This window comes from Schistocerca nitens, chromosome 1, assembly GCF_023898315.1.
Source record: "Schistocerca nitens isolate TAMUIC-IGC-003100 chromosome 1, iqSchNite1.1, whole genome shotgun sequence".
NCBI classification, from domain to species: Eukaryota; Metazoa; Arthropoda; class Insecta; order Orthoptera; family Acrididae; genus Schistocerca; species Schistocerca nitens.
Window position 1 is genome coordinate 1,042,351,172 of NC_064614.1, and position 23,587 is coordinate 1,042,374,758.

At 39.7% G+C, this 23,587-nt stretch overlaps 1 protein-coding gene across 1 annotated transcript in view; it reads right to left on the bottom strand.

The window, feature by feature from the left end:
• Window positions 1-23,587, bottom strand: part of LOC126238016 (potassium channel subfamily T member 2) — a 1,051,128-nt gene that overhangs the window by 201,946 nt on the left and 825,595 nt on the right. The window lies entirely within an intron of this gene.

Genomic DNA, 23,587 nt, shown 5'->3' on the forward strand with positions numbered 1-23,587 from the left:
CACCTCACTAATTATGGTGGATAGAGTTGTCCTACTAACCACCTATCAATGGTCTCCCCGAGTAAACCCGCCGGAACCTCTGCACCTGACAGTCTTATGGTTCTTGGGCTATGGTCACTGGGGTGTCTTGTGAACTAAACTGCTCACTCAGCACTGTATGTTGTGACCAGGCATAGACCAGCAGGCTGAACATCTTCTCTGCAACAGTCATCAGTGTGAAGAAAAGTATGTGGCTGCCCGGCAAACATTTTCATCCAGGAGTGGGTTCACGTCAGCTTCACAGGCACCTTTCTGGATACTACCTCGGTGATTGTCCTCAATGCATACTCCAGCTTTCCATACACAGTCAACCGTTGTCCATGAGTGCAGAGACTACAGCTGCAGTGCTCAGCACAATTTTCATTATTTACACTTCCTCTCGCACTGGTGTCAGCCAATGGACCACAGTTTTGCTTACATTTTTTCTGATACCTCTGCTACAGAAATGATATTCAATAGCTGTTGTCTCCATTTTTCCACCCTCACTCAAATGATGAGGCTGAAAGACTCCTTTGAGCTTTTAAAATAATGATGAAGACATATGTGGCTGACATTCCTACCAATGAAGCGCTATCATGTTTTTGAGTTCCTGCAGGCTGATGTTGAGAGGGAATAAAAGTCCAGAGGAACTCACCCATGGCCATCAGCCAAAATGCTCTCCCATTTCTTGCTGAAAACACCTGTGGGGCCATCTGTGGCACTGTCTTCACACCTCTAGCCAGGCATCCACGTGTGGGCATGGGGCTGTGGATGCTAGGACAATCCTCCAGTGGTGGTCTGGCAGCAGTAGGGACACTGCGTATTCACTCTGGCCATGGGGGCCCAGACAGTGGCAGGCCATCAAAATCACTCTATCTGCAGTGGGAGACCCAGCTGCTGCTGTCTCCAGGTCTGACGGCAGATACACATCACTGGACCCTCTGCTATCTCCCCTCCTGCTTTTGAGCTTTTCCTTCCCTTCCCTTCGCAGCCCTGTTTGCCAATTCCATGCACACCTTCACCTCCCCATGTTTCTAGGCCACCTGAGATGGGCAGGATGTCTGAAGGCTCTGTGGTACCAACCACACTGGTGCTGCTTATACCCCTGCAGCTCCCTTCTGCACCAAGATGTGACATGGACATGGAGTGGCCTTTGTTACCAGCTGTACTGCCACGTGCTTCCGTGTTCACTGACTGGGAGCTGGTAAAACCACAGGGGCCAACCGATGCTTCCACAGACATCAGCTTAGTTCGGAGCACTGCCTGGCAGAGGTCAACTTGCTGAGACACAGCTCGCCACTTCCCCAAGGAAGAAGGGATATGGTAACCCAATGGGCTAATACCTAGATGTCGGACACCAGCAGATATCTCCGAGGTAGGCAGTCGTCGCATGACTAGCACATATAACGTGACAGTCACTCCATGTCTACTGTTTCAAAGTGTGGCTGACAGGGGGAGATACTGTAGCTGAGCAACGACACATGATGGCTGCACAGGCACCTCCCAGCATCACCTGCAGCATGCTGTTTACACATGTGGTTGCCGTTCAGCAATTGCCCTCAGCCTGCTCTTGTTCATCGTGCTATTTACTATGCTAGCTGGAGCTGTACTGTAGCTGTCTTGCCTTGTGGCTCTGCCATACATTGTATCTGTTGTGAACTACTGTCCTGTGAGGGCATTAAATATACTTGTTCTGGAGGAGTCATCTCATTTCTTTCTTACCCCCCCCCCCCCCCCCCCCCCGACTAGATCAGTTAGCTCCCTTCATCTCTCCTGCAGACTTTCTGAAATTTTAAAGAAATTTTCAGAGTTAACAAAACTATATGGAAGACTGAAAGAAGTTAAGCACAATGTTAAACATTACATCTCAATGTTTAATGGCCATACAGTCTTCTGCAAGTCTTATGGACAAGATGCATATGAAGGGTATAATGTGAAGTAAGATTTCTGGTACATATCATACCACAAAATTATTTGTTTGAATCATAGTGAGACAGTTCTCCACATACAGCACTAAATCTGATTGGTATTGGCATGTTTGTGGAGATTACCACTGCGTAAACAACCACATTCCTCCCAATGGCTACCAAATTCCGCAAGCAACAGAACAGTCTGGAAAATGTCCACATTGCCTTACTAACTTTCCCAAGTGTGGAGTATGAACATGCATTGCTGGAAGATGTAATCAAACTTTGCCCCAGCCAGCCAACAGAAACAAGATGTAAGTCTACTGGTTTCCTTACAAAGTCTTTGCCATTGCCCAAAATAATTACTTGTAATATGGCAGGGAACTTCTCAATACTTATTCAGTGATAAAATATTTCAGATATCTGCTTGAAGGGCAAACATCTACTGTCTACATTCGTTTTTGGCTGCATCACTGCAAGTCTGTCACCTCCTGTACATTTCTCAATTTGCACCTAATTTGTGGCATGTGCCTGGGGACTTATTCTGTAGTGATGTCATTTTCAGTTCGTTAGCCAAACTTGCTATTCTGCAAGCTTCTGAGACCTATCACCGATCGGTCTGCCCACTGTTTTTCCAACAACTATAGTGAGACTCAGTTTTCAGCATGGTCACACATTCAGTTCAGTGTGATTTGTCTGAAGCTAGAAGTTGTTATTTTAGGTATACTGACTGGTTTAGTTTCAGATTTAATGATTATGGTTTACTGAAGAATCACTATGATGCATCTGAGTGGAAAGTGAGTTCATAATAGACTGTTTTCTGTTGTTAGAAACATGGTCTGTATTGTTGTTACTGTGAGTCATTATAACATTAAAAAAACATTTCTGGTCAATAGTCTCACAAAATACTTGTTATTTTTGTGCACTTAAGAGTTTAAAAATCATTAAATTTCAAAATGTCAGCTCTACTTGCATATATGACATGAATGTCAACAGAAATTACTAGTGACTGTAAACATTTCCTGCAAATGGTTTAGTTACTTATTATTGAAACATGTTTACAATTTTTAAGTAACAATGAAAAGGAATTTTGTGAAGCTTTATAGTGGAAACCTTCAAAAATTTCATGTATTTATGGCTTACATCCGCACTGTTCAGCAATAAAATCAACCTGCATCCCTCTCCCATAAAATCAACCTGCATTTCTCTCTCTTACAATCAGCAGGAATAGAAAACTCACTGCACGCAAGTTATCATAGCCAAGTGGTAAGGCAACAGACTGTTATGCCAGAGACTGTAGGTTTGCATTCTACTACTTAAAATTTTTTTTTCCGCTTCATGTTTGTAACACATTCTGAGACTTCATTATTCATGAAAGTTAAGAATTTTTCTGCAATATTCATTGTTATTTACAAGTAAGACCACACTTTCTCAATAGTGAGTATCTTTGCGACTCTTCCAGCTTTCCCAGTGGATCTTCAGTACCTCTGATTTTGTGACTTCCGTATGTTTAAAAAATGAAAGATGAAATTGCTGTGCGTGAAACAACTGTCAGAGACATTTGTAGTTTTCTTGTGATAAATAATTCACCATTTTTCTCCGAATACATAGCGATTTCTGAGTGTGGGGTTAGACAGGAATCCAAGAGCACACTTCAAATTACTGCCAATGAAAGTAGCAGCAATCACCTTCTTACTTTTGCTTGTCACAAGTATTTATCTCTAATTGAATCCTTAACAATAGTAGACAGAGATGAAAGATTCCTGCCATAATAGTTTTAGAATATACCATCATATATGACACATTTTAATTCATCAGATGCATGTTATAAACTATGACAAACTTCAATGCTGCACTTGCCAAATGCTCTTGAAAAGGAATTATTTAAAATTTGTTTTTAAGACCCAAATTCTTGATGTATCCTACAGAGAAGTAGGCTATGTCATCATTTGGATCTCTAGGAGTGAATTACAACCACATTCTATACATCTTCTTATTCTTTGACACTCTCTTAAAACAATTTTTTGGGTGTTTTCATAGAAGAGCTTGTACAATGTGGTACTACACACTATTCCTAACACTTATTCCAAATACATAAAATCCAAAACAAGATGTCAATGTGAATGAGAATAAAATGACGTAATATGGAATTTATGACAATTTCCAGAACACAGTCAAATACCCTATCATTATTATGCAGGCATGGAAACACATGGTCAGCGAAATTTGAGCAGCACTACGTCCTTCAAACACACTTTTCAGTACTGTGAAGAACAGCATGCCCGTGTCAGCTGCTAGCTGTTTTGAGTTTATGGCACTGTGCGCACAGCAGCGTGCATGCATGGATCTATGGGCACTTGCTTTTGATTGATTTGCATACGGAGAACTGACAACAGCACCTTGGTTGACAAGAACAGAATGACATTGCTTCCAAAATGCTCACAGAATAACATGGGGACTCTCCTCTGAAAACAAGGCCACTTGGTGCCCTTGCCTACCAGGAAGAATGATATGGGACACACGAAAATGAAAACTGTGTCTACAAAGTTAATTATTCTTTACTAACAGTTTGTAACAGTATGTTCAATTCACTTAATTAAAATTTTTGCAAAATTATGTGGAACTGTTTTGGCAGTCTACATTTTGTTTTAGGGAAAGCAATTCTAAGTTAGTGTGAAAGAAAAAAATATTGCAAGGAAATGGTGTTTGGCTTATTAATTTTGACACAAAAAGATTGCTAAGTGTAAGGAGTAATCCACACGCCATATTAAAGAAACAAATGGTAGAAGGAAAAGGATTTTCTTAAAAGTTTCTAGGAACATAGCAATGTATCAAAGTTAGAACAATGTACAAACACTTTCTCATCTCATTCAAGTAAACTAATTAAAAGAACAGCATGCAGAAGGGAGAAAATAATATCTAAGGATATAATGGTGAACTATTTACAACACCTAAAATTATCGAGTGCATGTAATGAAATGTACAATTGAGAGAAAAGGGAAAGGAAGTAAGAAATTCTGCTCCATACCAACTAACTAAAAAAAAGAAAACAACTAAAGGAGTTTCTGTGGCCTTGTGGGAATACTCTGTGTGTTTTACATGACTCACCATTTTCTTCAATTTGATGACAAAAATTAGAAGGTCAATGTCTATTATGATATGATGTTCCTGGAAGAATTGTTACCCCCACACGTTCCTTCATTGCTACAATGGTGACCCCTTGATGTCTCATAATGTGTTCTATCAACCAATTCCTTCTTCTAGTAAGGTTGTGTCTTTTTCCCCCAATTCTATTCAGTATATACTCATTAGTTGTGTAATCTATCCATCTAATCTTTAGTACCCTTCTGCAGCAACACATTACAAAAGTATCTATTCTCTTCTTCATTAAATTGTTTATCTACTATGTTTCATTTCCATACATGGCTACAATTCATACAAATATTTTCAGGAAAGACTTCCTGACAATTAGTTCTATATTTGATGATAATAAATTCAACAATAGATTTAAAAGTAGGGAAGTCTTTTTAAAAAGTATCTGTATGGTGTATATGAAGTGAAACATGGACATAAATAGTTTAGACAGGAAGAGAATAAAAGCTTTTGATATGTGGAGATACAAACGAATGCTAATGGTTAGAAGTTAAGCCACGTGCTGAAAAACTGAGATTATATGAGATCTCCAAGTCTTCCACAGTATCCAATGAATTCCTTGTATATTTCAAGAATTATAAAATGATACTTAAAAAAATGATCAAAGAAACTAAAGTAATGGAAAATGACTGTTATATAAATAACTCTAATAACATAATGAATGCTGTATGGAGTATAGTGAAACAGCAATCTGACAATGTTTCTCCTCAGAATTCCAATATTAAATTGAATTGTAATGAAAAAGAAATTAATGATCCTAAAGAAATAGCAAATGTGTTCTATACTTTTTTTTAGCAATATAAGAGAGTAATTAATTGCTGAAATCAAACCTGCTTAGTATCATCTATAAATACCAACATAAATCCTACTTCATTGTTTCTCTGTCCAATAACCCAGAAAGAAGACGTCAGTTATCAGAACTTTAAAAGTGAACCATTCCACTAGAATAGATGGCATCCCAGACAGCTTTATTAAAAAATGTGGCAATCTTATTGTTGAACCATTAGCTCACTTTTGTAATAGCTCCTTTTAAACCGGAATTTTCCCATCATGCCTAAAATCTGCTAAGCTCAAACCACTATTCAAAAAAGGTAAAAAGGATGAAGTGGCTAATTACAGGCCCATTGCTCTACTATCTGTAGTCTCAAAAACCATACAAAACGTTTTTCAAAGAAGAGTAGTAGATTTTCTGGATGAGCAGAAAATACTATCCACAGCACAACATAGTTTTAGGAAAGGCCGATCAACTGATACAGCAATTTTTGAACTATTAAGTGAAGTACTTCAGAAACTAGATAATGGCATAAATGTCACTGGAATTTGCCTAGCTCTCTCTAAGGTTTTTGATATCATAGATCACACAAAACTATTGCCTAAGCTTGACAACACGGGGATTAGAGGAACATCTAACAACTGGATAAAGTCATACCTACGTGGTTGAAAACAAGTGGTTGAAGTGCAGCATCAAAATTTCATCACACTCACTCAACACTATTCAAACTATGAAACCATTACATATGGAGTGCCACAAGTTTCAGTTCTGGGACCTCTTATATTTCTGTTATATGTGAATGAACTAAACAAATTCTGCGAGAACATCATCCAGTTTGCTGACGATACAAGTGTGATAGTGAGTGGGAAAGAAATGGAAATGCTTCAGAAGTCTACAACAGAGACACTGAACAATATTGAAAACTGGTTCAGTCATAACAAATTGATATAAATGCATATAAGACAGTGGCACTAAATTTCTATAATGTGAAAAAAGGTGAGCAAACTGTTCAGACTCAGATTTTGACAAAGATCTTCAGGATGTAGACAACACTGAGTTCTTGGGAGTATGGCTCCAAGACAATCTTAAATGGGAGACACATTTTGAACAAGTCTGTAAGAAATTAAGCACTACATGCTACTTAATGAGAATATTAGAGGGAGGCTGCAACAAAGATTCTCTGAAAACTGTGTATTATGCCTATATATACTAACAACTGAAATATGGAATTTTTTCTGGGGTAACTTTTCTCTTAGCCAAAAGCTCTTTAGGCTACAAAAAAGAATTATAAGAATAATCAAAGGTGTAAAATGGAACAAAACCTGTAGACTACTCTTTATAAAGCTAGAAATCCTCCCACTTCCATGTATATATGTGAATGAGATAACCATGTTTGTGAAAAAATACTCAATGGAAAATTCCACTCTCTTCCAGAAAAATGAAAATATCCACTCCTATAACACCAAGCAAAAAGGAAACCTTCATTTAGACCCACCCATACCACCCTGAATAAAAAAGGAATCCTGTATTATGGGAAAGTTATATATAATGAATTTCCCCCACAAATTAAATCAATAAATGACCTGGCCAATTTCAAGTCAACTGCTAAGGCATATCTGATTCATCACTGCTTCTATAGCCTCCACGAATTCTTTCAGGAAGTTCACTAACGATTTGTGTCTTTGCTAGGTGATGTATCATATAAATGTTACTAGAACTTTAATGATTTACCATGTAAATGTTGCTCTAATACAAATACTAATCTGCCAGTACAGTACATGCTCTTTATGCTTTAAAATATCTTCTCTATACAATGGTATACTGCATCAGCCCTTAGTTATAATTTTTTATATTGTGCATGAGTTTTAAGTTGTGCATGTTGTCACAATATAGTAGCTTTTCTTTTAAAATGAAATATTTGGGGTGCAAGAGAGCTGCCCCTTACCACATTACTGAAATAAAAGGAACTTTTTACAATACACTTCTCTCAATGGATGGTTATTGTTAAACTACAAACATGGTTCAAATGGCTCTGAGCACTATGAGACTTAACTTCTGAGGTCATCAGTCCCATAGAACTACTTAAACCTAACTAACCTAAGGACATCACACACAGCCATGCCCAAGGCAGGATTCGAACCTGCGACCATAGCAGTCGCGCGGTTCCAGACTGTAGCGCCTAGAACCGCTCAGCCACACCGACCGGTGTTAAAGTACACACCATATACACTTCCAGTGTATGGACAATGATGCTTGACATTTAACACTTGCAGAAAGTTGTTTGAACTGCTACTACAGAATGATGCGTGCAACTGAATGTGTTATAGGATGCATTTATTGGTTTATATGTCTCATATATCAGAAGTACTTAACTAATCTCATCTTCAACATGTTTCTTGAGCAGTTGGTTTGAACACCATTTGCTCACTTGTGTTAGTAAAAGCCCTACAAGCTCTGTGCTGAAAATGTAGTGTTTTAACTGAACAATCCATTTCCAACATGTAGTACAATTTGAAACTGGTGACAAAACAGAGTCAAAATAACAAATTTTTCTTCTGGGTAACTGGTAAAGTTCACAGTCAGGGCGCATATAGAAGTGAGAGAGCCTATTCACTGTAGCTATATGAAATCAGAAAGGAAGAAAACATTTCTACAAATACTGTAAATGCCTAACTCGCTTAGGTATTTAAAAATTATACAAGCATTTAGCGAGCAGGGCACCATGGTGTGGCCAGTATCAAACACTGGAATTGATAATTCCTACATTTCAAGATCACATTTATCCTTTGATTTTGTGCCAAATGAAATGTCTGAAACAGAGATTTTAGTAATTTGGTGACAGCCAGATATTTTTCATTTATTTAATGTAGATTCAGTTACAGAGAACACAGTAATTACTGCCAAATCTAGCTAAAGAAAATATCAATGCCCTTACATACACACAACTTGACTAGAAGAAGGGATCGGTTGGTAGGACATGTTTTGAGGCATCAAGGGATCACAAATTTAGCATTGGAGGGCAGCGTGGAGGGTAAAAATCATAGAGGGAGACCAAGAGATGAATACACTAAGCAGATTCAGAAGGATGTAGGCTGCAGTAGGTACTGGGAGATGAAGAAGCTTGCACAGGATAGAGTAGCATGGAGAGCTGCATCAAGCCAGTCTCAGGACTGAAGACCACAACAACAACAACAGATGTTATCCACCACAGCATAGTTTGGTAATTTGCCGATAGTCAGCGCTAGTGGCAAACATGTCGAGTTCAGCTGCAAATCGAGCTTTCTGTGTGTTGGCCACCAACAAGGAAGGCCATTTACCACTGGCACAACAACGGGGGAGAATACAGAAAGCGACTGCCACAGTTGACATGGTTCATGAGAGAGAGAGAGAGAGAGAGAGAGAGAGAGAGAGAGAGAGAGAGAGAGAGAGAAACTTTTAGAGATTCTCTACACAATGCAATACATATGGCATCTATACAATGTTTAGTTCTTATGCAATAAATAATCGAAAGTGTTCCCAGTGAGATTTAAAACTTTCCCGGCGTACATATTGTTCCACAAAATTTTGAGCGAACTGCAGGATGTTTGCAACTTCCTGCCACAATATTTCAGCGCAGAGACTTCTGGCCATCTTCAGGTGACACTGGTGAAAACTCCCTGAGCTCTGGTATTTAAGACCCCTCGGGCACATGTGTGGTGGATTCACTTGGCGTTGCGCATGTGCTACTTGAGCGCGTTCGATTCTGCTGCTCCATGCACCCTCCGTGGTGAAAACTCGCTGCGTCGATATCAATTCGATTGTCTTCCCGTGGTTCCATCACAGACCTACACTAGCTACGGAGGACACGAAGTTTTTTGACAATTGGTAACCGCCATCACGATTAATAAGACTCATTGTCAGACAGCCATATTTCCACGGATTCATTAATAACAGAACTCCAAAAGTTAGACTATGGGCCACAATTTTTGTCTCATTGTAATTCATGGCATGACCAATTGAAATACAGTGTTCAGCGATGGCAGACTTACAAGGCTGAAGAAGGCGAGTATGCCGCTGATGTTCTACAATGCGATCCTGCACAGTATGCACCGTTTGCCCTATGTAAGATTTGCCGCATTCACACAAAATCTTGTAAACACCTGCCTTGCGCAGCTCTAGGTCATCTTTAACAGATCCCAACAGCAACGAAATTTTTGCAGGACGGCGAAATATTGCTTTCACTTTATATTTAGCAGCTTGCGAGTAAAGGTCTGTGTGAGTGGGCTTTGTATATACCAAATGACCAAGTGTGCCATCGTTCTTACATCGCACCAATACGTCTAAAAATGGCAGACAATTCTCCTTCTCTAACTCCATAGCAAATTTTATATGTTTGTGTATAGAGTTCAGATGTTGTAAGAACTCTGCACCGAAATATTGTGGCAGGAAGTTGCAAACGTCCGGCAGTTCGCCCAAAATTTTGTGGGGGGGGGGGGAAATTATATATATATATATATATATATATATATATATATATATATATATATATATATATATATATATATATACCAAATGGGAAAGCGCTGGTAGATAGACACAATAAAAAAACACACACACAAAATTTCAAGCTTTCGCAACCCACTGTTGTTCATCAGGAAAGGGGGAAGGAGAGGGAAAGATGAAAGGATATGGGTTTTAAGGGAGAGGGTAAGGAGTCATTCCAATCCCTGGAGCAGAAAGACTTACCTTAGGGGGAAAAAAAGGACAGGTATACACTCGCACACATATCCATCCACACATATACAGACACAAGCAGACATATATGTGTGGATGGATATGTGTGTGTGCGCGAGTGTATACCTGTCCTTTTTTCCCCCTAAGGTAAGTCTTCACTCAGAAGAACTCCAGAATTTCCTCTCCAACCTCAACTCCTTTGGTTCCATCAGATTCACCTGGTCCTACTCCAAATCCCATGCCACTTCCCTTGATGTTGACCTCCATCTGTCCAATGGCCAGCTTCACATGTCCGTCCACATCAAACCCACCAACAAGCAACAGTACCTCCATTATGACAGCTGCCACCCATTCCACATCAAACGGTTCCTTCCTTACAGCCTAGGTCTTCGTGGCAAATGAATCTGCTCCAGTCCAGAATCCCTGAACCATTACACCAACAACCTGAAAACAGCTTTCGCATCCCGCAACTACCCTCCCGATCTGGTACAGAAGCAAATAACCAGAGCTACTTCCTCATCCCCTCAAATCCAGAACCTCCTACAGAAGAACCCCAAAAGTGCCCCACTTGTGACAGGATACTTTCCGGGACTGGATCAGACTCTGAATGTGGCTCTCCAGCAGGGATATGACTTCCTCAAATCCTGCCCTGAAATGAGATCCATCCTTCACGAAATCCTCCCCACTCCACCAAGAGTGTCTTTCCGCTGTCCATCTAACCTTCGTAACCTCTTAGTTCATCCCTATGAAGTCCCCAAACCACCTTCCCTACCCTCTGGCTCCTACCCTTGTAACCACCCCCGGTGTAAAACCTGTCCCATGCACCCTCCCACCACCACCTACTCCAGTCCTGTAACCCGGAAGGTGTACACGATCAAAGGCAGAGCCACGTGTGAAAGCACCCACGTGATTTACCAACTGACCTGCCTACACTGTGAAGCTTTCTATGTGGGAATGACCAGCAACAAACTGTCCATTCACATGAATGGACACAGGCAGACAGTGTTTGTTGGTAATGAGGATCACCCTGTGGCTAAACATGCCTTGGTGCACGGCCAGCACATCTTGGCACAGTGTTACACCGTCCAGGTTATCTGGATACTTCCCACTAACACCAACCTGTCAGAACTCTGGAATTTCAAGCTTTTGCAACCCATGGTTGCTTCATCAGGAAAGAGGGAAGGAGAGGGAAAGACAAAAGGATATGGGCTTTAAGGGAGAGGGTAAGGAGTCATTCCAATCCCGGGAGCAGAAAGACTTACCTTAGGGGGAAAAAAGGACAGGTATACACTCGCACACACACACATATCTATCCACACATATATGTCTGCTTGTGTCTGTATATATGTATGATATGTTCCTATACTCATGATGAGTATACAATCCATGATGTGTATACAACAGGTTTTTGCACAGTAAAGAATAAGTTGAACAGTTGCTTAAGGAGTTAGCAGATGTCATTTCTACAGTTTTTAAAAACAGTGGAAGGCAATCAACAAACAAAAAATAAATAAATAAATGTTAAGAACCTGCTAAAGGAAAAAAAAAATTTACACCATATTTAAAACTGGGTATAGACTAGCGAACTGGCAGACAATAAATGAAACACACTACTTGAGAAGAGTAACATGTTAAGCATTTGTGACTTAAAATTATTAGTGGCCGATGATGTAAAAACTAAGATCTTTGTCCCTCCTCATCCTGAGATCTGAATCCAACCTATCCCCCTTTTTGTCAGTACTTAATGTTTCATCTTCTGAAGATTCTGTCTACATCTGTGTCTACATCTATAATCTGCAAACCACCGTGAGGTGCATGTCAGAGGGTACGTCCCATTGTATCAGTAATTAGGGTTTCTTCCTATTTCATTCACATATGGGGTGCAGAAAGAATGATTGTTTGAATGCCTCTGTGGGTGAAGTAATTATTATAATCTTATCCTCACAATCCCTATGTGAACAATACATAGGTAGTGTATCCCTAGAGTAGTCATTTAAGGAGGTTCTTCAAACTTAGCCCTAGAGTAGTCATTTAAGGAGGTTCTTCAAACTTAGTTAATAGACCTTCTTGGGATAGTTTACATTTGTTTTCAGGAGTCTTCCAGTTCAGTTCCTTCAGTATCTCTGTGACACTCTCCCATGGATTAAACAAACCTGTGACCATTTGTACTGTCCTCCTCTGTATACGTTCAATATCCACTGTTGGTCCTATATAGTATGGGTCCCACATACTTAAGCAATATTCTAGGATGGGTCACAATCTCTTTTGTAAAATGATTGCACTTCCACTGTATTCTACAAATAAACTGAAGTCCAATACCTGCTTTACCCAAGAATGAACCTATGTGACCATTCCATTTCATATCCCTGCAGAGTGTTACACACAGGTCTTTGTATGAGGGCTGATTCCAACAGTGATTCATTGATATTACAGTCACAGGATACTACATTTCTTCATTTTGTGAAGTGCAAAATTTTACATTTTTGAACATTTAGAGAAAGTTGCCAATCTCTGTCCCATGTTGAAATATTATCAAGATCTGACTGAACATGTAATGTAACTGGATGGATAAAAAATCTACTCACCAAATGATGGGAGAACACACACATAAAAGAAAGTCATACTCAGGCAAGCTTTTTGAGTTAGTGGCCCCTTCTTTTGTAGAAGGGTTGAAGGGAAAGGAAGAGGTATGAAGGAAAAGGACTGGAGAGGTCTAAGAAAAAGAGTAGATCTAAGGAAAAGTCACTCAGAAGCACAGGTCAGGGGAGACTTACTGGACAGAATAAGAAAAAAAGACTGATTGTTGGGGAACTGCACTGGATATGATTTGAAACCCTGAGATCTTAAAGGTGGAAGACAGGGTAATATGCGAGACAGAGATTACTGTTAAAATATCATGTGCAGGTTAATAAGAGTGAAAATCTCAGTGCATTTACAGAGCAGAGGTGGGAAGGGGATGACGAAAAATAGACAGGTACAAAATTAAAGCTTTAGAAAACTAAAACAGCTGAAGAAAGGAATAGTTACTGAGATGGAAGAAACTGATGTACATTAAGGCCTGGTGTGTGGCGAGAACCAAAGACATGCTGTAGCACTAGTTATGGAAGGAATTGATGTACATTAAGGCCAGGTGGGTGGCGAGAACCAAAGACATGCTGTAGCACTAGTTCCCATCTGCAGATTCCAGAGTAACTGGTGCCTGGGGGAAGATTCAAGATGGTGCATATGATGAACAAGGCCCCGAGGCCACAAGTGTCACATTGTAGAACATGCTCTGCAACAGGATATTGTATGTTGCCAGTATACACCCTCTGTCTATACCCATTCAACCTAACTAATAATTTGGTGGTAGTCATGCAGATGTAAAAGGCCAAACAGTGTTTACATAACAGCTAGCAAAAAATGTAAATGTCATGTGACTAGGGCCTCCCATCGGGTAGACCGTTCGCCAGGTGCAAGTCTTCCGATTTGACGCCACTTCAGGGACTTGTGCGTCGTGGGATGAAATGATGGTGATTAGGACAACACAACACACAGTCCCTGAGTGGAGAAAATCTCCGACCCAGCTGGGAATTGAACCCGGGCCCTCAGGATTGACATTTTGTCACGCTGACCACTCAGCTACCGGGGGCAGACATAACAGCTGGTATATGACATGTGTCGTTTCACTGGCAACTCTCCCTTTGATAGTATATGTTTTGCCAGTTACAGGGCTGTTATAAGTTGTGGTAGGAGGGTGCATAGGGCAAACCACAGGGCTAGGAGGCATGGGCTAGGGAGATGGGTGCAGGAGCATAGGGTCTGACAACAATACTGCGAAGATTGGGAGGGCGATGCAAAGCTGTTCTAGATGTGGTGGACAAAATCTCAGACAGAATACATCTCATTTTGGGGTATTCCCTATGTATCCTCCTAGCACCACCTATACTGCCCTGTAACTGGCAAAACATATACTGTCAAAGGGAGAGCCACCTGTGAAATGACACATGTCATATACTAGCTGTTACTTAAGCACTGTTCAGCCTTTTGCATTGGCTTGACTACCACCAAATTATCAATTAGTATGAATGGGCATAGGCAGATGGTGTATACTGGCAACACACAATATCCTGTTGCAGAGAATGCTCTACAACATGACAATTGTGACCTCAGTGCCTGTTTCACCAAACATGCAATCTGTATTCTTCCCCCAGACACTAGTTTCTTGGCCCCTCCCACTGGAGGTTTGAGTCCTCCCTTGGGCATGGGTGTGTGTGCTGTCTTTAGAGTAAGTTAGTTTAAGTAGTATGTAAGTCTGGGAACCGATGACCTTAGCAGTTTGATCCCTTAGAAATTCACACACATTTAAACACTTCTGAACGTTTCTCAAACTCCGCAGGTGGGAACTAGCACTACATACATGTCCTTGGTTCTCGGCACCCACCTCACCTTAATTTACATTAATATCTTCCAGCTCAGTATCTACTCCTGCCTTAACTATGTTTTGGTTTTCTACCTCTTTCATTTCTGTACCTGAAAATTTTTGCCTCCCCCTCCCACCTCTGTTATGCACAATGCACTCAGATTTTCACTCTTATTAACTTGTGCATGATGTTTTAACAGTAATCTCTGTCTAGCATATTACCCTGTCTTCCACCTTTAAGCTCTCTGGATTTCAATTTTCATCGGGTACAGTCCCCAAAATCAGTCTTTACTTGTCATTTCATACGGTTAGTCCCCCCTGACCTGCAGTTCTGGGTGACTTTTCTGAGATCTACTCCTTTTCCTTGACCTGTCCAGTCCTTTACCTTCACTCCTATTCCTTCGTGTCCAACCCTTCTGCCAGAAGAAGGAGCCACTGTCCCCGATAGCTTGCCTAATTATAACTTACTTTTATGTGTGTATTCTGTGTCTGCTTGATGACTAGATTTTTTATCTATCCAATTACATTATATTGTCAAAAATTGGTTATTCTTATTATTGAATATTTATGCAGCTTCTCTCAGATGTATTTCATCACAGACAATTGCATCATCTTCAAAAAGTCTGATTTTATTATTAGTATTGTCTGCAAGGTCATTAATATACAACATGAACAGCAAGGGTCCCAACACACTTCCCTGGGCACACCTGAGTTACTTCTACATGAATGACTCTCCATTCAAGATAACATGCTGTGTCCTCCTTAACAAAATTCCTTAATCCAGTCACAAATTTTATCTGGTACCCCTTATGAACATACTTTTGACAATATGCATAGGTGCGGTACTGAGTCAAATGCTTTTCGGAAGTCAAGATAAACTGGATCTACCCGGCTGCTTTAACAAAACGCTTTCAGTACGTCATGTGAGAAAAGGGTGAGTTGGGTTTCACAAGATCGATGTTTCCAAAATCCATACTAGTTGGCAGTGAGGAGGAAATTCTGTTCAGGATACCTCATTATGTTTGAGCTAAGAATATGTTCTAAGATTCTACAACAGATCCATGTCAAGGATATTGGGCGGTAGTTTTGTGGATCACTTCTGCTATCCTTCTTGTAGATGGGTGCAACTGCAAATTCAGTACAGAATCTGACAGGGATTCCATCAGGAGGCGGAGCTTTGCTTAGTTTCAACGATTTCAGCTGTTTCCCAACACCCCTGACACTAATGCTAATTTCATTCGTCTTTTCAGTGGTATGGGCATTAAATTGGGGCAATTCTCCTGGGTTTTCCTTTGTAAACGAACATTTGAAAATGGTGTTCAGCATTTCAGCTTTTGCTTTGAACCCTCAATTTCAGTTCCTGTTTCATTCACTAGGGAAGTGACACTAACTTTGGAGCCACTATCAGCCTTTATATATGATCAGAATTTCTTTGGATTTTGTGAAATATCATTTGACAATAATCTGTTACGGTAGTCACTGAAGGCATTGTACCGATATACTGTACAAAATATTAAAACCTGTGACGAAAAGTCAGACACATAGCAAAGTAAAATGAAAATAGTAAAAAACTCTGAAAATGAGTGTGCAATTAGCTCTCTTAATGGTAATTAATAATAAAATGAAATAATAATGGTACAGATTCTATAAGATAACTGTATAGGATCTCTGTATTAATTATTATTTTACTTGCTGACAAAAGAAACGAAGAAGACCAGCATTATTACTCTCTCTCTCTTCTAGTCTTGAAGCTAACACATGCTATGGTGGCCATTACACAATGTAAGTTGTAAATTTTAAATAATATATGATAATTTATGCCAATTGTGTATTTTTTTCCTTCATTTGCCTAGTGACCTTCATGCACAAATAAGAATATCATTTGTAAGGTTTTCAGTACACTGGATAAATGACAAGAACGTTCGAACAATCCACCATTCTTGGCAGACATCTTGTGTAGGAAAAATTTCATTGTGTTCCGTCATCAACGGACCCATTAAAAGACTTGCACCATAATTATTAAGGAGAAGAAAGTGAATATGCTGTTTTATGTTGTATGAAAGTAAAAACTAAGCACATTCCATTAAGTTCATATATAGGCTGCTTCTCGGCAAGATGAAGATTATTACATTAACAGAAAAGGGAAATACTTTCCTTTAGTACAAGGTTTCTTTTAATTCAATTTCACTACAGTAAAGATACACTGCAGCAATATTTTAATGTGATAGCACAAAATACAATCCCCAAGATATTTTATTTTATTTTTATTCTTTTGTCAGTACGAACGCTCCACGTAGACCTCAGTTTTAACAAATGCTAAAAGTGCCTCACACAATCTTATATTAACAGTGCTGATTCTTTAACTAGTTTACTGACCATATATAACTTTCTGATAGTTTTACTTGTTCTTTGTACTTTGGTACTCATTATTGCTACAACTGCATCATGGTCACTGATACCAGTTTTGACGCAGACATCTTCAAAGATATCAGGTCTATTTGTTACCATTAGGTTCAACATATTTCCTTCATGAATGGGCTTCCTAACTATCTGTTCAAAGTAGTTTTCAGAGAAGGTATTTACTAAAGTTTCACAGGACACCTTATACACCCATCAATAACAACACTGTAGTTTCCCCAATTAACTGTTGCGTGATTTAAGTCTCCGCCAGTGATTACAGTATAATTGGGGAAACTACATACAAGTGAATGAGGGATTTTATGTAAAGTTTTCGGTTACATCAGGAGATGAGTCTGGTGGGCAACAGAAGGATCCAATTATTGTTTTATGACCAACCCTGATACTGTGTCTTGTCCAAACAAATTCACATGCAGCTTGAATTTCTATCTCACAGGATTTGAGTTTCTTGTCTACTGTGACCAATACACCACCTACACACCCCATTTGCCTATCCTTTAATTAATTTTACCCAAAAATCTCACCGCTATCAATTACAGGTATCAACGAACTTTCTGTACCTAGTATTATGTGAGCTTCATTGCTTTTCCATGAGCGCTTCAAACTCTGGCACTTTGTTACAAATGCTTTTGCAGTTTACCATTAGGGAGGCATTTCTTTCGATCTTACACTGATACTTTCGGGTGTCCTACAGTTATCGTTGTCTGGATTGGATGGAGAGTTCCCTAATCTAAAAAACCCTCGTGTGCACCACACACATAGTCAGCTACCAGGGTAGCAGCCTCTAGTGCACAACTGACCAATTTAGGGGGACACTACGCTTATCAACCCTGTGGTGCAAGTCCAGAAGTCGACAGCTTGTCACAGAACTTTTGAAGTCTCTGGTTCAGTACTTCCATTCGAGTCAGAACCAGAGGGCTATGATCTGAGCTCTGTTGAAACTCCACATGTACGGCTGGTCTTCTCAACCTTCTCTGCCAGTCGCAGGAATGATACAAAAATGACCTCAGAGCCCAGACGACAGGCATCATTTGCTCTAGCATGTGACACAATGTGTAGCTGGTTACACCCTGTACCCTCAAGGTGATGTATTTCAAGCACATCACAATGTTGAAGCAGTACACCTATGTAGTTCATGGCTTTGAAGGTCATTAGAGGCAAAATACTGTTGATTTCTCAGTCTAATGCTTTCTTTAAACGTTCGAGAAAAACTCATTTGGTCAGTTCAAGTGCATCACTGTGTTTAGACATACCAGACAATGCAACAAGTCATATGAATAAATGAGTAGCATTTCAGTCATCTTAGTTCAACATGTGTCCTTTTGCCTAGTCGGTACAAGGTCCGTCCTTGGCCCTGATAACTTGTTCCAAGTGTGATGCATTTACTCATGTTGTTGTTGTTGTTGTTGTCTTCAGTCCTGAGATTGGTTTGATGCAGCTCTCCATGCTACTCTATCCTATGCAAGCTTCTTCATCTCCCAGTACTTACTGCAACCTACATCCTTCTTAATCTGCTTAGTGTATTCATCTCTTGGTCTCCCTCTATGATTTTTACCCTCCGCCCTGCCCTCCAGTGCTAAATTTGTGATCCCTTGATGCCTCAGAACATGTCCTACCAACCGGTCCCTTCTTCTTGTCAAGTTGTGCCACAAACTCCTCTTCTCCCCAATTCTATTCAATACCTCCTCATTAGTTATGTGATCTACCCATCTAATCTTCAGCATTCTTCTGTAGCACCACATTTCGAAAGCTTCTATTCTCTTCTTGTCCAAACTATTTATCGTCCATGTTTCACTTCCATACATGGCTACACTCCATACAAATACTTTCAGAAACAACTTCCTGCCACTTAAATCTATACTCGATGTTAACAAATTTCTCTTCTTCAGAAACGCTTTCTTTGCCATTGCCAGTCAACATTTTATATCCTCTCTACTTCGACCATCATCAGTTATTTTGCTCCCCAAATAGCAAAACTCCTTTACTACTTTAAGTGTCTCATTTCCTAATCTAATTCCCTCAGCATTACCCGACTTAATTTGACTACATTCCATTATCCTCGTTTTGCTTTTGTTGATGTTCATCTTATATCCTACTTTCAAGACACTGTCCATTCCGTTCAACTGCTCTTCCAAGTCCTTTGCTATCTCTGACAGAATTACAATGTGATCGGCGAACCTCAACGTTGTTATTTCTTCTCCATGGACTTTAATACCTACTCCGAATTTTTCTTTTGTTTCCTTTACTGCTTGCTCAATATACAGATTGAATAACATCGGGGACAGGCTACAACCCTGTCTCACTCCCTTCCCAACCGCTGCTTCCCTTTCATACCCCTCGACTCTTATAACTGCTATCTGGTTTCTGTACAAATTGATAATAGCCTTTCGCTCCCTGTATTTTACCCCTGCCACCTTTAGAATTTGAAAGAGAGTATTCCAGTCAACATTGTCAAAAGATTTCTCTAAGTCTACAAATGCTAGAAATGTAGGGTTGCCTTTCCTCAATCTATTTTCTAAGATAAGTTGTAGGGTCAGTATTGCCTCACTTGTTCCAACATTTCTGCGGAATCCAAACTGATCTTCACCGAGGTCAGCTTCTACCAGTTTTTCCATTCGTCTGTAAAGAATTTGCGTTAGTATTTTAAAGCTGTGACTTATTAAACTGATAGTTCCGTAATTTTCACATCTGTCAACACCTGCTTTCTTTGGGATTGGAATTATTATATTCTTCCTGAAGTCTGAGGGTATTTCGCCTGTCTCATACATCTTGCTCACCAGATGGTAGAGTTTTGTCATGACTGGCTCTCCCAAGGCCGTCAGTAGTTCGAATGGAATGTTGTCTACTCCCGGGGCCTTGTTTCGACTCAGGTCTTTCAGTGCTCTGTCAAACTCTTCACGCAGTATTATATCACCCATTTCATCTTCATCTACATCCTCTTCCATTTCCATAATATTGTCCGCAAGTACACTGCCCTTGTATAGACCCTCTTTATACTCCTTCCACCTTTCTGCTTTCCCTTCTTTGCTTAGAACCGGGTTTCCATCTGAGCTCTTGATATTCATGCAAGTGGCTCTCTTTTCTCCAAAGGTCTCTTTAATTTTCCTGTAGGCAGTATCTATCTTACCCCTAGTGAGATAAGCCTCTACATCCTTACATTTGTCCTCTAGCCATCCCTGCTTAGCCATTTTGCACTTCCTGTCGATCTCATTTTTGAGACGTTTGTATTCCTTTTTGCCTGCTTCATTTACTGCATTTTTATATTTTCTCCTTTCATCAATTAAATTCAATATTTCTTCTGTTACCCAAGGATTTCTACTAGCCCTCGTCTTTTTACCTACTTGATCTTCTGCTGCCTTCACTATGTCATCCCTCAGAGCTACCCATTCTTCTTCTACTTTATTTCTTTCCCCCATTCCTTTCAATTGTTCCCTTATGCTCTCCCTGAAACTCTCTACAACCTCTGGTTTAGTCAGTTTATCCAGGTCCCATCTCCTTAAATTCCCACTTTTTTGCAGTTTCTTCAGTTTTAATCTACAGTTCATAACCAACAGATTGTGGTCAGAGTCCACATCTGCCCCTGGAAATGTCTTACAATTTAAAACCTGGTTCCTAAATCTCTGTCTTACCATTATATAATCTATCTGATACCTTCTAGTATCTCCAGGATTCTTCCATGTATACAACCTTCTTTTATGATTCTTGAACCAAGTGTTAGCTATGATTAAGTTATGCTCTGTGCAAAATTCTACCAGACGGCTTCCTCTTTCATTTTTCTCCCCCAATCCATATTCACCTACTATGTTTCCTTCTCTCCCTTTTCCTACTCTCGAATTCCAGTCACCCATGACTATTAAATTTTCATCTCCCTTCACTACCTGAATAATTTCTTTTATCTCATCATACATTTCATCAATTTCTTCATCATCTGGACAGCTAGTTGGCATATAAACTTGTACTACTGTAGTAGGCATGGGCTTTGTGTGTATCTTGGCCACAATAATTCGTTCACTACGCTGTTGGTAGTAGCTTATCCACACTCCTATTTTTTATTCATTATTAAACCTACTCCTGCATTACCCCTATTTGATTTTGTATTTATAACCCTGTATTCACCTGACCAAAAGTCTTGTTCCTCCTGCCACCGAACTTCACAAATTCCCACTATATCTAACTTCAACCTATCCATTTCTCTTTTTAAATTTTCTAACCTACCTGCCCGATTAAGTGATCTGACATTCCACGCTCCGATCCGTAGAACACCAGTTTTCTTTCTCCTTACAACGACGTCCTCTTGAGTAGTCCCCGCCCGGAGATCCAAATGGGGGACTATTTTACCACCCGAATATTTTACCCAAGAGGATGCCATCATCATTTAACCATACAGTAAAGCTGCATGCCCTCGGGAAAAATTATGGCTGTAGTTTCCCCTTGCTTTCAGCCGTTCGCAGTACCAGCACAGCAAGGCCATTTTGGTAAGTGTTGCAAGGCCAGATCAGTCAATCATCCAGACTGTTGCCCCTGCAACTACTGAAAAGGCTGCTGCCCCTCTTCAAAAACCACATGTTTGTCTGGCCTCTCAACAGATACCCCTCCATTTTGGTTGCACCTACGGTACGGCCATCTGTATCGCTGAGGCACACAAGCCTCCCCACCAACGGCAAGGTCCATGGTTCATGGGGGTAGGCATTTACTCATATGAGGTGCAAATGGTACCCTGTGGTATAGTCATCCATGTTGCATTTACCTGGTTCAAAAGTTCATCTGTGGTGGTCAACAATGGGTCACAGAACTGCACCGATAATTTCATCATATCCCACACATTTTTGATTCGTGATGAGTTTGGTGATCTGGTTGGCCACAACATACTGCATAACATACTAATGTACATGTACTATGAATGTACATGTCCTATCTCTAGTCATTCAAGGTGTTTATCCAGTACATGAGTGTACATTTAGTGTGCCACAATGTTTTTTAAAGGTTTTGTGACATCTTATGTAGTAGTACAAGCACACGATTAAAAAGTGAAAGAGGAAAGTTTTGTCTAATCTTGTATATAAATTACAAAAATAACAGACAAGAAGATTGGCCACATACTAAATTTGAAATGAGGTGCTATAATGCTTAGAATGAAAAACACCAACATGACAAAAAGCAAATTGCTATCAACACAGCGCAGTTAAGAAGTGCACATGTATGTATGAAGCAAAAACACAACAGATGAAAGGACATCAAATAGATTAAACAGTAAATGACAGATGAGACATGGACCATATAACAACAAATATAATATGAAATAGGTTATGACATCAACAATCCAAGAAGTAAAAGTTATGACCAGTTAGCTACACCCAGCTTCATTTACAGGATAGTCAACATTTTCCTTTCCAACATCTCACACAGAAACACTCAAAATGTGAAATGCTCAGTTATCATAAGCAACATGAGATAAGAATTTCTGTCATAACACAAAAATAAACCCTTCCTGTGAGTTCCCATCACATCCACAATAATATAAGGATAAAGAGAATTTTTACGAAGCTTCAACTTTGATCGCAGAGATATTTGTTACACAGCAAAATTTCCAAAAACTTTCGGAAATGCCAGTAAAGATGGGAGATATTATTAGTTAAAGATAGATTTTTCAGTTTGCAAAGTGTAACTTGATTAAGACCTAGTACATCTGAGGTCACTGAATGTATTGTTGTCCAGAGAGCTAAATTTTACTTCTACATGGCAACTCTAATTCCCACTTAAGTGCCCGACAGAGGGTGCATCGAACCACCTTCGGACTTTCTCTGGTGCTCCATTCTTGAAGAGCACATGGGAAAAATGAACACTTAAGTATTTCTGTGCGTATTCTGATTTCTCTTATTTTATTAAAATGATCATTTCTCCCTGTGTAGATTGGTGTCACAAAAATATTTTCACCTTTGGAGGAGAAAGTTTGTGGTTGAAATTTTGTAAAACAATTCCACAGCAAAGAAAAATGCCTTCGTTTTACACACGTCATCTCAACTTGCTTACTGTATCAGTGACATAGTCTCCCTGTTTCATGATAGTATGCAATGAGCTGACTTCTTCAAATATTTTCGAAGTCCTCTGTCAATCCTCTCAGGTGAGGATGATGGGTACTGAAGAGAAAATGTTAATTAACAATACAACAGTTAAAAACAATTGTGTGGCTAAAAGAGGCTGGTA